Genomic DNA, 12,872 nt, shown 5'->3' on the forward strand with positions numbered 1-12,872 from the left:
TCAGAGATATTAATTCTGTCTCTACTCTCCCTGTTCTCAAAAAATCTTTTAAGCCTTATTTTCCTACAAAAGGAACGCAAATCCTTCTCTAACTGAAATTTATCTAAGTGGGTAGATGGAACGAAGCTAAAACCTCTGCTGAGGATCCCTACCTCTATATCACTAAGGACTTTGCTGGATAAGTTGATTACTGGTAGTTTGTTGGTTTCCAGTATCTCTTGCTCCGGGTACTCAGATAATCCTGTTGAGGAGGTCCCTGGTTGTAATTCTGCTGGGGAGGTCCCTGATTGTAGCTCTGTTGGGGAGGTCCCTGGTTGTAGTTCTGTTGGGGGTGTCCCTGATTGTGATGCTGTTGCCTTCCTCGACTGAAGTGACCCTGTCCTCGATTCCCATTGTAGTTCTGTCCTCTCCTCGGGCGTGGTTCTAAAAAAAAACCCTGGTGACACCCATTTCTACCAGCATCACTGCACGGAGAATTAGAGAAAGTGACCCGCTTGTTGCCTCCTCTGGAGTATATCTGCCTATTGGCAGGTCGCTCCCAGCTTCCATTATATTTATTTTGGAAGTAATTTTTTTTCAGGAACGGATAAGTTCACTCCTCAGCACATTGCTCAATATCTTTTTTTAGCTTATTTGCTTTTTTATTTAGCAAGTATGTACTGTACCCTTCAACATCTCTGGTAATGTCAGCAAGTTTCTTTTTGGTCTCTTCTAGAGCCAGACAGTTTTTAAGTTCAGCTTCTAATTTGTCAATTTCCTCTTTCTCCAGGATAATTAGGCCTTGCGCTGTTTCAATAATTAGGAGCATCCAATCTCTACTGCATCTATTCGAGATTAGTGCCCACGTTTCAAGGAACTTCCTATTCTCTGTAAATACTCCTGGTTTATTACGAACCTGTAACCCAATGGGAATAGTGCCAGATGTTACATACTCAACTAAAAAGTCAGCATGGGCTTTAGTTCGAATAAGACTAGACACATCGATAATGAGATGGCCCCTTTCTTCGAAAATGTAGCGGGCTGGTACCGCTACATTGACGATATTTTCTTTATTTGGGAAGGCTCAATGGAACTCTTGGAGGAATTCCTTCTTTGGATCAACTTAGGAGATCCAAATCTCAGATTCACATCTACATATAGTACCACCAAAGTTGAATTTTTGGACATATGTATTAAGAACTGCAATGGAGTCCTGGCAGTCGAATTGTTCACGAAACCTATGGCCAAAAATACATTGTTACATTTTTCTAGTTTCCACCCAAAATCACAAAGGGAGAGTATCCCTTTCAGTCAGTTTCTCCGTCTCCGGAGAAATTGTTCTGACCTAAATGACTACTATATACATGCTGAAAATCTGAGAACAAAATTCAAGGACAGGGGATACCCGAAAAAGCTTCTCTCTCACTCAATGAAAAGAGCACGGTTTTATGACCGTGTTGCTTTGGTTCACAATACACCAAAAGACAAGGAACCTCTGAACAAAGTGGTCTTTGTTAGTAAATTCTCCAATATAAGCAATCAGATAAAAAATGTTGTGAACAAGCATTGGCACATCCTAAACCATGAGGAAGAATTACCGCTAGAGAAACCTCTCTTTGCATTTAAAAAGAATAAAAATCTGCGTGACCTACTTGTTCATACTTATAAAGAAGAGTTTGTGGAAAGTCACCACGAGTAAGTACCGGGATAATTATTAAGGTTTACTATTTGTTTAGAACATTTTAAATCATGTTAATGCTCAATATAAATGTAAACCAATTTAAACATGTATTATTACCCTAGAACCAATATAAAAATATGGTGCAGCACATTAAGTCGTCAAATTAAATGTGCATTAAATAATTAAACCATTTAACTATATTAATTTAATTAATTTAGAAATATATGTAAACAATGCAACAATAAAATATATCACGCTAACATCTTTATTTTTATTTAATATGTAGTATATTTTGTTACAGTATTAAAATGAGTTAATAATTATATTTAATTTTTAACACACAATATGTTGAAATAATTTAATGTATTAATCTTTAGTTGCTATGCGGTATTATTTCATATCCCTGCCTTCATTGTTTTCTATAGGAGTGTGTTTTGTAGTATCTGTGAGTAGCCATGTGTGGTGCTGAACTTACTTCAAGGCCGGGTTGGGGTACATTTGAGTCTGTTTTGATACCTTTGGCACTGCAGTAACTTTGAAAGTGTAATTTGGGAAGTTGTTACTGTTTTGTTGGTGTTTGTTTTTATTTGTTTGTCCCACCTTAACCGTTTGGATGCGTCGGACGGCCCACGGCCGTCCGACCTCACGGTGGGCGTGTGCGTCGGACGGCTGGGAGCAGTCCAATCTGCGCACGCGTCAAATTTTGCAGCATCGCGGGGAAATTCCGCCCACATTCAAAGTGTTAAACACCTCCTTAAATTTTCCTAAATCATTCCTGTTTACTAGTCGATTCCCCTTTTCTTATCCATCCTACATTTAATACCAAAAAAGATGCCTATGTGTGTGGAGATATCCACCAATCGAAAAGTATCTCTGCACAGAAAAGATAGAAAAGGTACCCAACTGTAAGTTTGTGCATTGAATTTTGTGATATGTGAGTGCCACTTCTGGAGTTTTTCTTTAAGTACAAATATTGCAGTTTGTGAATTGGGCCCATGTCTGGTAAATTTGCATAATTTCAGGTTTCTAAGATGAAGTGACACCACATTTGGTTAGCTGTTGGTTCTGCAAGAAAGCAAAGGTTGTCCTTCCATTCAATGTCTGAATTAGTCCATTGTCCACTTCCAAGATTTTTCTGCAAGGCTTCCTCAGACAGTGACACCTTGACTCCCTGCATGAGGAATGAGAAGCTGAGCGGTGCTGTGAAATGGGGTCGAATATATTTCAACGATGGGTGCCTGACAGCTGATTGTTCTTCCTAGTGTTCTGATTGAATTGGGCAGATGTTTATTTACTCTACACATGTTCAAATCATTTGAGCAGTACAGAAATCAAATCTTGTAGTGCTGCTCTATATGTTCGCAACAATTGTTTTTTAACTTTGACCCTGTGCTGTTTTTCTATTTCTGATTCTGAATCTAAGCAGGGAGCTGCACTTATGTGCATACCGACGCCCATCTGCCTTTTGAAAGTTCCTCTGGTCATACCCTTGAAGGTACTAAATATAAATCGTTTGCCTTTAGCCCGCTTGCTCAGTTGCTCTCTTTACCTCTCAGTGCTTAATTTGTAAAAGCATAAGTGCTAGGCCCAATGTTTTGCTCAAAGGCCCTGGGTGCCAAATACCACCTTAAGTCTTTTTATTCATCCACCAGGCACCACACCTTTCCCATTTATCTCACTCAGGAAGGTTCCTGCGTTTCCCTTTGTCACGATCTTTCTGACTTTCTCATTATTTTTCTTTCCCCCTTTTGTGGTTTTCTTTCTTTTACTGTGCCAGACTAGTGGGGAAAGATAAATGTTGGTCCCCCATAAAGTGTACCTGTGGGCCACACTTGTAACCACACACTCAACTCTAGCACTGGGCAAATCCAACCTTTTTTTCTTCTTTCCTGGAGCAAAATCACCTGCTAACATATGCATAAGAGGACTTCCTTGACTGGGTACCCCCACCCCCATGCAGAACACAACACATTTGTGTACATACATACACATATAATCTGTGTACTTTGAATATGTCCTTCTCCCCAGGATCAAGCCATTGGACGCACTAGCCCAGTCCAGCAGCACAAAGGGCCCTGCGTTCTGAGCGCTGACAGGAAGCCACGTCAGTGATCTTAAGCACGTGCCGGAGGTGAAGAGCCTGTCAGATCCTTCCTGCGTCAGGCCTCTAAGGACCCACGCTCACGCCTTAAATGGCGACCAGCACCGAGGTGCTGTGTTTCTTATCTCCTTCGGATGGCTGTTTCTTTGGAGATAGTGTATTTATAGAAGCTCATCTAGCAAAAGAATGCCTGTCTAATTACTAAATGCGTAGCCTGTGTTATCCAATAAAGCAGTAAGCCCAGCACCCATCCCGGGCTCCTGCTCACGGCTCATGGGTAGAAGGCGCGAGGCTCCCGGAAGGTAAGGACTGACTCCTGTTTTTATCTGTGGTGCTTCGTTCTCTGCCTAAAGGGTCCCTGTAAGCTACGCGAGAAAGACTAACCCAGAGATCCCCTTTATTACAGATGGGAAACGGGCGTCCCCTCTTCGAAGTCACAGCGTTAGTAAATGCACCATCAGTGTCATGGCCAATATTTAATTTGTGGAGGTGGTTGCAAACGGTGGGTACCCGTCCACATTATTGGGGACCTACTCTTGTTTTTCATCATTCAGGTTCTGGCCAAGAGCAAGAGAGAGAAAGGCACAAAAGGAGAAAGAAGGAGGAAGCCAAAGCAAGGAAAACAGCGACAAAGGGAGAAAAAGAACAGATGAAAAAGAAACGGTGAAAATAAGTTAAAGAGACAGGAAATGTTTGGAGAGGAAAAAAGGCATTAGGTCAAATAAAGACTCAGAAGCCATGGTAGTCAGCAGTCCCCGTTTGGCAGGACTAGCAGTGGGCTTCTAATAAAAATATTGGGCCCCTGCAGGTCCCTTTTCACGAATTAGGCACTGGTAAATCAAGCATTGGTCATAGCAACAGCTTTCTGATTTTTGTCCTGAGGTTTTTAGCATTTATTTTGATAATCAGAGGTTTACTGTAGCCACCTCATTCCTACTACAAGTGAAAGCCCATTCTCCATGTCGAAGGTCTAGAGTGAATTGCCTCTTTGTTGGCCAGTGGTAAATATAATGCAGAAGGACGCTGCATGTGTAGGAATAGAGGGATATCATCAGGTCATGGGCAATGCCAAATGTTTGTTTAGGTTGCCGGTCAGGGTATTTGCCTTACAAAGGCATGGCACAAAAAGTCTGTGCGATGTGTGCTTGCCTGTGTTTGCTTGCTTTAGCACATTAAACTAGACCTATTTACTTTGCCCGTCTGTCTTTTGTTGTAAAGGAGCACAAATTCTGCTAATGTTCTTACCTTTTTTCAGGCTTCTTTAAAGTAAATACCCTACTATTGCCCTTATTACTCCATTTTCCTTTCCATTTCTTCCTGTTTGGGCCACTGCTCTCTTTCCTCTTTAGTCTCTGCCCCTGTCCCGCCTCCTTTATTGGGTCATCTGCTTCCTAACTCAGTGGCAGTAGAGGTAGAATCATGTCTACCGTGACTTTTTTTATTTCACTCCTTTCAAATACTATCTTTACATATTTGAACTATTTTCACCTTTCAATCGTTTTATTTTGAAAATTGTGGGAAAATGCTGAAAGTTCTGCGTGTTTTTTGTCTGTGGACATTGGTTTCATTACTGGGCCTGGAACTAGGGTGACTGGCATGGGTGCAAATTCAAGACAGTGAGTGTAAAAATTCAGGACAAAGGGTCAAATTCAGGACAAAAATTCAGGACAGGAGGTTAAAATTTAGGACAAAAGGTAAGTTTTACAGACACATCAGAGGAGGTTGTGCAATAGTATATAAGTAAGTAAATAGACAACCACTGAAGTGCTAGTGAAAAGAAGTTTATATTAGGTTGAGAAAATTGTGCACCTCATGGTTTTTTTCAGTATGCGAGCAGCTTTAAGCAAATGTGCAGGTCTTTTTGTGGTAAAAAAACCGCCACCCCACCTTTCCAGATCCCAAATAAAACGCCCGATGCACGGTCCGGCCAGTCTGGTCTTGCTACCACCCTCCAATGGCACCCCTCATCTTCACATAGACCGTCTCTCATGTGTATTTAATTTCTTTTATAGTGCTACTCATACCAAGTATGTACGGAAGAGTATCAGAGTGCGTTACAACACACATATATTATATAGAGAAAATCGCTCCTATAAATGTGAAAGTCAATGTCTAGGAAATGTTGCTGAAGATAATGGGGCTTACAGTGTGTAATCATACTTTCATCCATCATTCAGTCTTTCACCATTCATTCTGTCCTTCCATCTGTGTGCCCATCCATGTCCATATTCAACCATTTACAAACCTATCCATCCCCTACCCTTACATCCATCATTTCACTCATCCATCCCTCCATCCAGCCTTTTACTCATCCATCCATTATCCATCCATCCATCCACCCTTTCACCCTGTCCATCCATACACTCATCAATCCAGCTATTTACCTATCCAGCCATCCTTTCACTTACTCATTCCTCCACCCAGTCACTCATTCTTTCACCCATTCACCAGTTCAGTCATCCATTCACCCATCCTCCCTTTCTCTCTCCATTCCCCTTTCACTTAGCCATTCATCCTTCCATCCACCCACCCATCTACTCATCCACTCATGAATCCATCCATTGGACCCATCACTCATCTATCCTTTCACTCATCCATCCATCCTTTCACTCCTTCGCTCATCTATTCATCCTTTTGACCATCTACCTGCCCTTTCACTCACTCATCCAACCTTACACCCACCCTTTCACTCATCAATCCATCAATCCACCCTTTCACTTATCAATTCATCAATCCATCCATCATTTCACTCATCCATCCATTCACTCGCCCATCATCCACCCTTTCATTCATCCATCCATCCATCATTTCACGCATCCATCCAGCCACCCACCCACCCACCCATCCCTTCACTCACTTACTCACCTTTCCACATTAATTATGAGCTGAGCCTTGGTTTGCAGAGCTGCAGATAGAAGAGACCCATCAAGAACTCTACTCTCGCTGTAGTTCCTAAAGCATGGGGTGGGGTGGGGCAGGGTTCACTATACCCCTGCACATAGGCAATCTGAAAAAGTGGAAGGCATGAGTCATGCATGACGCACAGTGCCTGGACATGGGGCGACTGTGACATGGTGTTGTTTCCGGAGCTTTATGTGGGATGAAAAAACTAAGGGGGTCTCTCCAAAAGGGTGTTTGATGTAATTAAGGGTGTGGATTAAAACACCTCAACTAAAAATCTGTGCCTGACTGGAATTTTTGTTGCTTCTGTCATTGCATCGAGATCTATAATACAAGAAGTAACGTTACACCTAGAACAAGTAACGTTACACCTACAACAAGCCAGAACTATTGGCTTTGTCAATGGTTGTTAGTTGCATAAAATAAAAAAGCAACAACCATGGCTTCCTTGAATGTAATATGGAAAATGTGTCAGTTCTAAAATGATGAGACTCTGAAAGAACTATAATCCTTTCCTTTGAACTTCTTTCACTTCCTTTCTTCGATTAACTGGATTCTCACCAAGCAGCAGCATGGGCGTTTTTGCACTTCCAGGTGACAGAAATCCCTGCCCTAGACCAAGGCTGGAGGAGGCCACCACATGCTGTGCCAGCCCAGACTGACCCATTCTCATTCTGTATGTGGCAATCAGCCCCAAACAGAATGACAATGGGCGGGTGAGGCTGCTCTTGTCCTCAGATGAGTGCGAGGCGGCCCCATCAGGGAGCTGAGGCCTTTTGCAGGGGAACAGCTCTATTGCCCTAAAAGGCCCAAAATTACGGACAAAAGGCGTCCGTGAAAGGGATCCTCACGGACAACGGTCGTGAGGTCCAATTTACAGACGGTTCGCGAAATTTACAGACGGTTGGTCACCCTACCTGGAACGTTCAGTTTGTCATTTTTTATGCACCGATTGAGCATTAGGCAACTTCACCCTCATTAAGATGACCATCTTTTACTATGTGTTAACCAGGGCCTGTATAATAGACAAGGAGCACTGTCTCTGTTTGCATCACAGGACACGTTTATATCTGTGTGCTGGGTGCAAACAGACACAGTGCACTCTAATAAAAATAATGTGCTGCCTGCGGGGAGGCTGCAAACTTGCCGAAGCCCTAGAGTGCAGTACGTTAGTGAAAGATAGAGCATCTTTTTGAAGGTGATGGTTTGCCTTTTTATTTGCAGGGATCAAACCTTCTGCACATCTCAGAGGAGATAAAGATCCCCCTGCAGGCAGGTGCAGTGAGTGACTGCACCCGCCTATAGGGGTATGTCTGGGGGGTCCGGGGGACCATCTTTAATCCCTGCATAGGGTTATCCTCAGGGGTGCACTGAGTGTGCACCACCTGTTTGTGCCACACAACCAGTGCACCTCCTGATTACTTCTTTGCTTCTGTGCCTGGGTGTATAATACGTCACAGGTGCAGAGGCAAAGTGATTACCTCATTCATATGGGGCCACACCCCCATTCAAATGAGGGAAGGCCCTCTCAAGATAGTGCTGGCACTACATGAGCACAAGTGCTATCAGTCTTACAAAATGGGCTTCAAAAGAGTCGCAACCCCTTCTGTAATACTACAGTGCCCCAAGGGCACAGAAAATCGGCACTCAGGTCGGAAATTGTCATTTTTGTTTTTCTTCTGCACATTATATACCCGTACGTTAAAGAAGACGGCAGTAGAATAATGAAACTTGAACGCCCCCCTGCAAAGTACATGGAGGGCCCCACTCCTCCCGACTCAGTCAGGAACTCTCAGGCCAGGGGCCCACCGCCCGTGCATAGTGCTGGAGGGGGCCCCCTGGAGCGCAGCCCCTCCCCCGCCGGGGCTAATATTATGCCACTGATCAATAGTGGACATTGAAGGGACATCCATAAATTATATTCAGCAGATTGATTCGATGGATGGATGATGGATGGATGGATGGAGAGGTTCATAGATGAAAGGGCACGTGTTGAGAAAGCAGATCACAAACAGCATGAATAGGACAGATAGACTGACATGATAGATAGATAGATAGATAGATAGATAGATAGATAGATAGATAGATAGATAGATAGATAGATAGATAGATAGATAGATAGATAGATAGATAGATAGATAGATAGATAGATAGATAGATAGATAGATAGATAGATAGATAGATAGATAGATTCCTGCTCTATAGTTGCTCTCAGATTATCAAGGCCTGGGTATTTCCTATGCTGTTTTCTATATTTTGTTACAAAATATCTGCTTGCGTTCCTCTTCATGTTTTCCCTATATACTGACTTTTGATGCCGTTACATGACACCATTGCCTTCTTCCAGTCGGTTTTACTTCATAGCGCCTCGTTCAAGAGCAGTGGTTCTTAACCTGAGGTCTGAAGACCCCTGGGGTTCCACGGCATGTATTCTCAACTGTTTAGAAAATTACATAATATTAGTAGATTAGTACATGGCATATACATAAAAAAGCAGAATGTTAAACTGTAAATATTATAATGCTGTGCAAATGTGATTTGAATTCAGAGTCTAAAAATTAAGTTATCATTGGCTTGATTTGTGGGAGCGATGCAAACAGGATTCAGTATGGACGATTGTATACTCTGACAAAAAACATGCATTAGGAGAAAAAGAGACAAAGTAATATGCTAGAATCTGAAATATCACTTCATCTTTTACAAAGAAAACCACGATTTAAAAAGCTTCTATCCCATCCACTTAAAAATAAAATTTCGATTTCTGTTGACTTTTTTGTCTGTGCGTTAAAGAAAATATTTCATAATTTTTTTTCTTGGTTTCTGTATACTTGTTTTGTGTTTTCCTGGAATGTATTGAGGTTTAAATCGTGAACATTGCTTATGCTGGGGACCATCGATTCCAGGATTGAGTCATTTGGGGGTTCAAAGACGTCAAAAAGATAAGAGCCTCATCACTTGAAGGGCTCTCTCACCTTGTGGTGACTTGGCTGGCATACCCAGTAAGTGCATTCTGTTATAAAGCAGTGAGCAGCGTGACACACTATGACATTCAAAGGTATTGCGAGTATAGGTGGTAAGCCTTGTATATTAGGGTAACGTGCTTCCCACCTGCTGGATACCTAATGGGAAAATTGCCAATAAAAAACAGGATTTTCTGCACACCATACAGACTGGCATTTGTATAAACATGAGCCGACTGATGCGTGCTTCATAGGGTATGGGTTTCTGTAATGTATGTGTTTTTGTTTTAATTTTCAGTGCTTTTAACAGCAGTGGCTTGGTGAAACATAATGGAATGATTGCATTACCATATGATCCCCTACATTAACTCTGGTCTGGCTACTGAAAAGGAGTAAGGGAGTGTGAAAGTTACAATGCAGGCATTCTTAGAAATAATTAGGAATTGACCAAATTCCATAATTGAGCAGAATGTCTTCATCAGTCTAAAGATAATCTATACTACTATTATAAAGGAAGAACTTTGAACCTTTGAGGCGGGTAAACTGGGGAACCACAGCGCCAATCCACACACGCGATACATCGTTGTAATCGTCAGGGTGTGCAGATGGACATAGGCTATATAAACATAATAAAGTCACGTTATTAAAAAAAATATACCGAAAAAAAAGTAGTCCCTTGGAAGAAGCGCCGGCCGCGACGTGCGTGCTGACGTGAGGAGCCCGGGGAGGAGCGGCGTCCAGGAGCGCGAGGAGGACCGGCGGACATGGCGCAGGGAGGAGGGGCGTACAGGTGGTGAGGAGCGGCGGACAGGCGGTGAGGAGTGGCGGACAGGCGGTGAGGAGCGGCGGACAGGCGGTGAGGAGCGGCGGACAGGCGGGGAGGAGCGGTGAGCGGCGGATGAGGTAGGTTTTAGTTAGGAGCGGTGAGCGGCGGAAAAATGAAGCAAAAATAACAATCGTGAGCAAGAGGAAGCAAACAGAGCATTACAAAAGTGAGCCAAACGGTGCATTACAGGAGGAAAAAGTTACGTGTGCAGGTTACAAAAGCGTAGAAAGTAAACATAGAGGTATAATACTGCAATATATGGAGGAAGGCTCCAGGGAACCCAAGGAAAACGTCGGGGCGGGCGGGGGCCCTGAAGCCTAATTGCTCCCGGACAACGTCGGGATGGGCTGCTAGTTACAAATACATGCATTAAAATCCTGTGGTAGGGAACACATTTTTGTGTGGTTTTTTTCTCCAAAAGATTCGCAGCAGCTCACAGTAAAGTAGCCAGCAATACTTTTCTGACTGGACTTCAGTGGGCTGCTATGAATTGATTATTAAATCAGTCTTAATCACACTGGCTCTGATCCCTAAAATGAAAATCAAGCCAGATTTTTTAGCTCTCTCTTCTGGAGAGAGACCATTAAATTTCTTCACACAAGCTAGTATTTTTTCTCATATTTATTTATTTATTTATTTATCTTCTCAATTGGCTCTTGAGAGTCTTTGTCAAAAGGTGGCAGATGGAACATGCAACAATGCATAATTTTTCCAATTTTGGGACATGTCGAAGTGTTGCTTGTCATCTTCCTCTTAATGCCATATTATACAGTGCTCTTGTTAGTATGTAAGTTGTAAAATGAATTAATAAATACAAAAATTAATAAATATGTGCAAGGGCCCAAGCTCTTTCTGAGGTGACTGCTGCCAGCGCTGCAAATGCTTAGTTAGCCTAGCACCCAGGCTGCGCGGTCTTGATTCCACCTTATACATCCCAAACTATCATCATGGTGGAGTTAATAATAGTAAATACATATTTACCTTGACAATATTTTGGTATTCAATTTTAAGTTCAAGATATACATGTAGGTTGAAATTTCGAACACCACAATGTGACCAAACTCGTAATATGGGTTTACAATTAATCAAGCATTGGCAACACCATTTGTTCTGGCATTGACAAGCCTATGGTGTTTTTTTAATGTTTCGACATTAAAAGTGTAATACTAAAAAGTAAAACATCTCTCAGGCTATAGGTGGCTTCTATATGCATGGAATGTAGTAAGTAAAATGACTCACTCAAAAACTATATAAAAACATGAAATTAAAGCAGAAATAAAAGCAGATATTGGCCTATTAACCTTGACACTGAAGTACATTTCTTTTTAAGGAGGATGTTCAAATGTGCAAAAACAAAATGCTGTTACTCACTGTGAAGAGAGCTAATGGCTGACGTGTGCGCCACATGTAGACTCCATTGCTCCATGTTCTAAATGGGGTTGAGTGGGGCCAAATTGTGACTAACATATTGTTCGATCAAGGGTGTAAAGAGCTGATCAGATGCCCCCTTGTGCATATCAGTTTGAAAGCATTTTAATTACGATAACAAAAAAAAAACATGAGGCGGGCAAGACAGGATTGTGCCACGTGAAACAGATTTTAGTAGTTAATCACCAGGAAAACAAAAATCTGGCGCGCCACCCATTCTCACCCAGAGACGTTTTAATGCATGGGCAAAGTGGGCTGTGGCCCAGGGTCCCTGCCTTTCAGGGGGGCCCTGATAGAGCCAGCTCTGTTCTGGGGAGAGTCTTGCCTTGATGACCATGAATAGTTCTTCAACAGATTGTTTTAAATACTGTTTTTTTCATCTATTTTTAATGTGGGTGATGTGTGAGAGTCTATTACATACATTTGCAGAGAAATGGTGTGTTTATATGTTATGCAACACCCATACAAGTATTCCTTTAGAACAAAACAGAACCTCATATATGCGAAATGGGAGGGTGTCACAGATATTGTTTTCAGTAATATTAGTGAACTGCGCTTGTGTTACAAGATTGAAAACACACGGCATTTCCCTGAATATTAGATGTGCAAAACATTTAGAATTTCGATGAGTGTGCCTGTCAAGTGACCTGGCGAAAGAGGACATGAAACACCTGAAATTGGACCATAAATTGTAAGCTGTTCTGAACAGGGGCCCCAAAATATGTTTGGCCCAGGGCCCCCCAAATCCTTAAAATGTCCCTGTTCTCGCCTGTCATATCCTAGGCACGGTAAGGGGCAAAGTATCAACAGATTTTAGCATTATCTTTGGGCTTAACGCTGTACCAACTTTTGGAGACAGAAAGGTCCTGCCTAATTGACATCATAATAGGTAAGGTCCAGGCCCTCCTGAAGCTTGGGAGCCAAATCATTGCATGGATTTCGCACTGATGATAAATGTCTCTGCAGTTATAGTACAAGAAGGGCTGCGCCATTTTG

General features: G+C 42.3%; 1 protein-coding gene across 2 annotated transcripts in view; it reads left to right on the forward strand.

The window, feature by feature from the left end:
- Positions 1–3,957: 3,957 nt before the first annotated feature.
- FHL2 (four and a half LIM domains 2) overlaps positions 3,958–12,872 on the forward strand; it is a 404,990-nt gene continuing 396,075 nt past the window's right edge. Inside the window, exon 1 of one of the 2 annotated variants that reach the window (XM_086934671.1) lies at positions 3,958–4,063. The gene's annotated coding sequence lies outside the window, so the exon portion shown is untranslated. Of the gene's footprint in view, positions 4,064–4,343; positions 4,425–12,872 lie in introns of those variants that run through there. The other variant, XM_086934672.1, reaches the window with a different exon arrangement.

Source organism: Lissotriton vulgaris, chromosome 8 (genome assembly GCF_964263255.1).
Source record: "Lissotriton vulgaris chromosome 8, aLisVul1.2, whole genome shotgun sequence".
NCBI classification, from domain to species: domain Eukaryota; kingdom Metazoa; phylum Chordata; class Amphibia; order Caudata; family Salamandridae; genus Lissotriton; species Lissotriton vulgaris.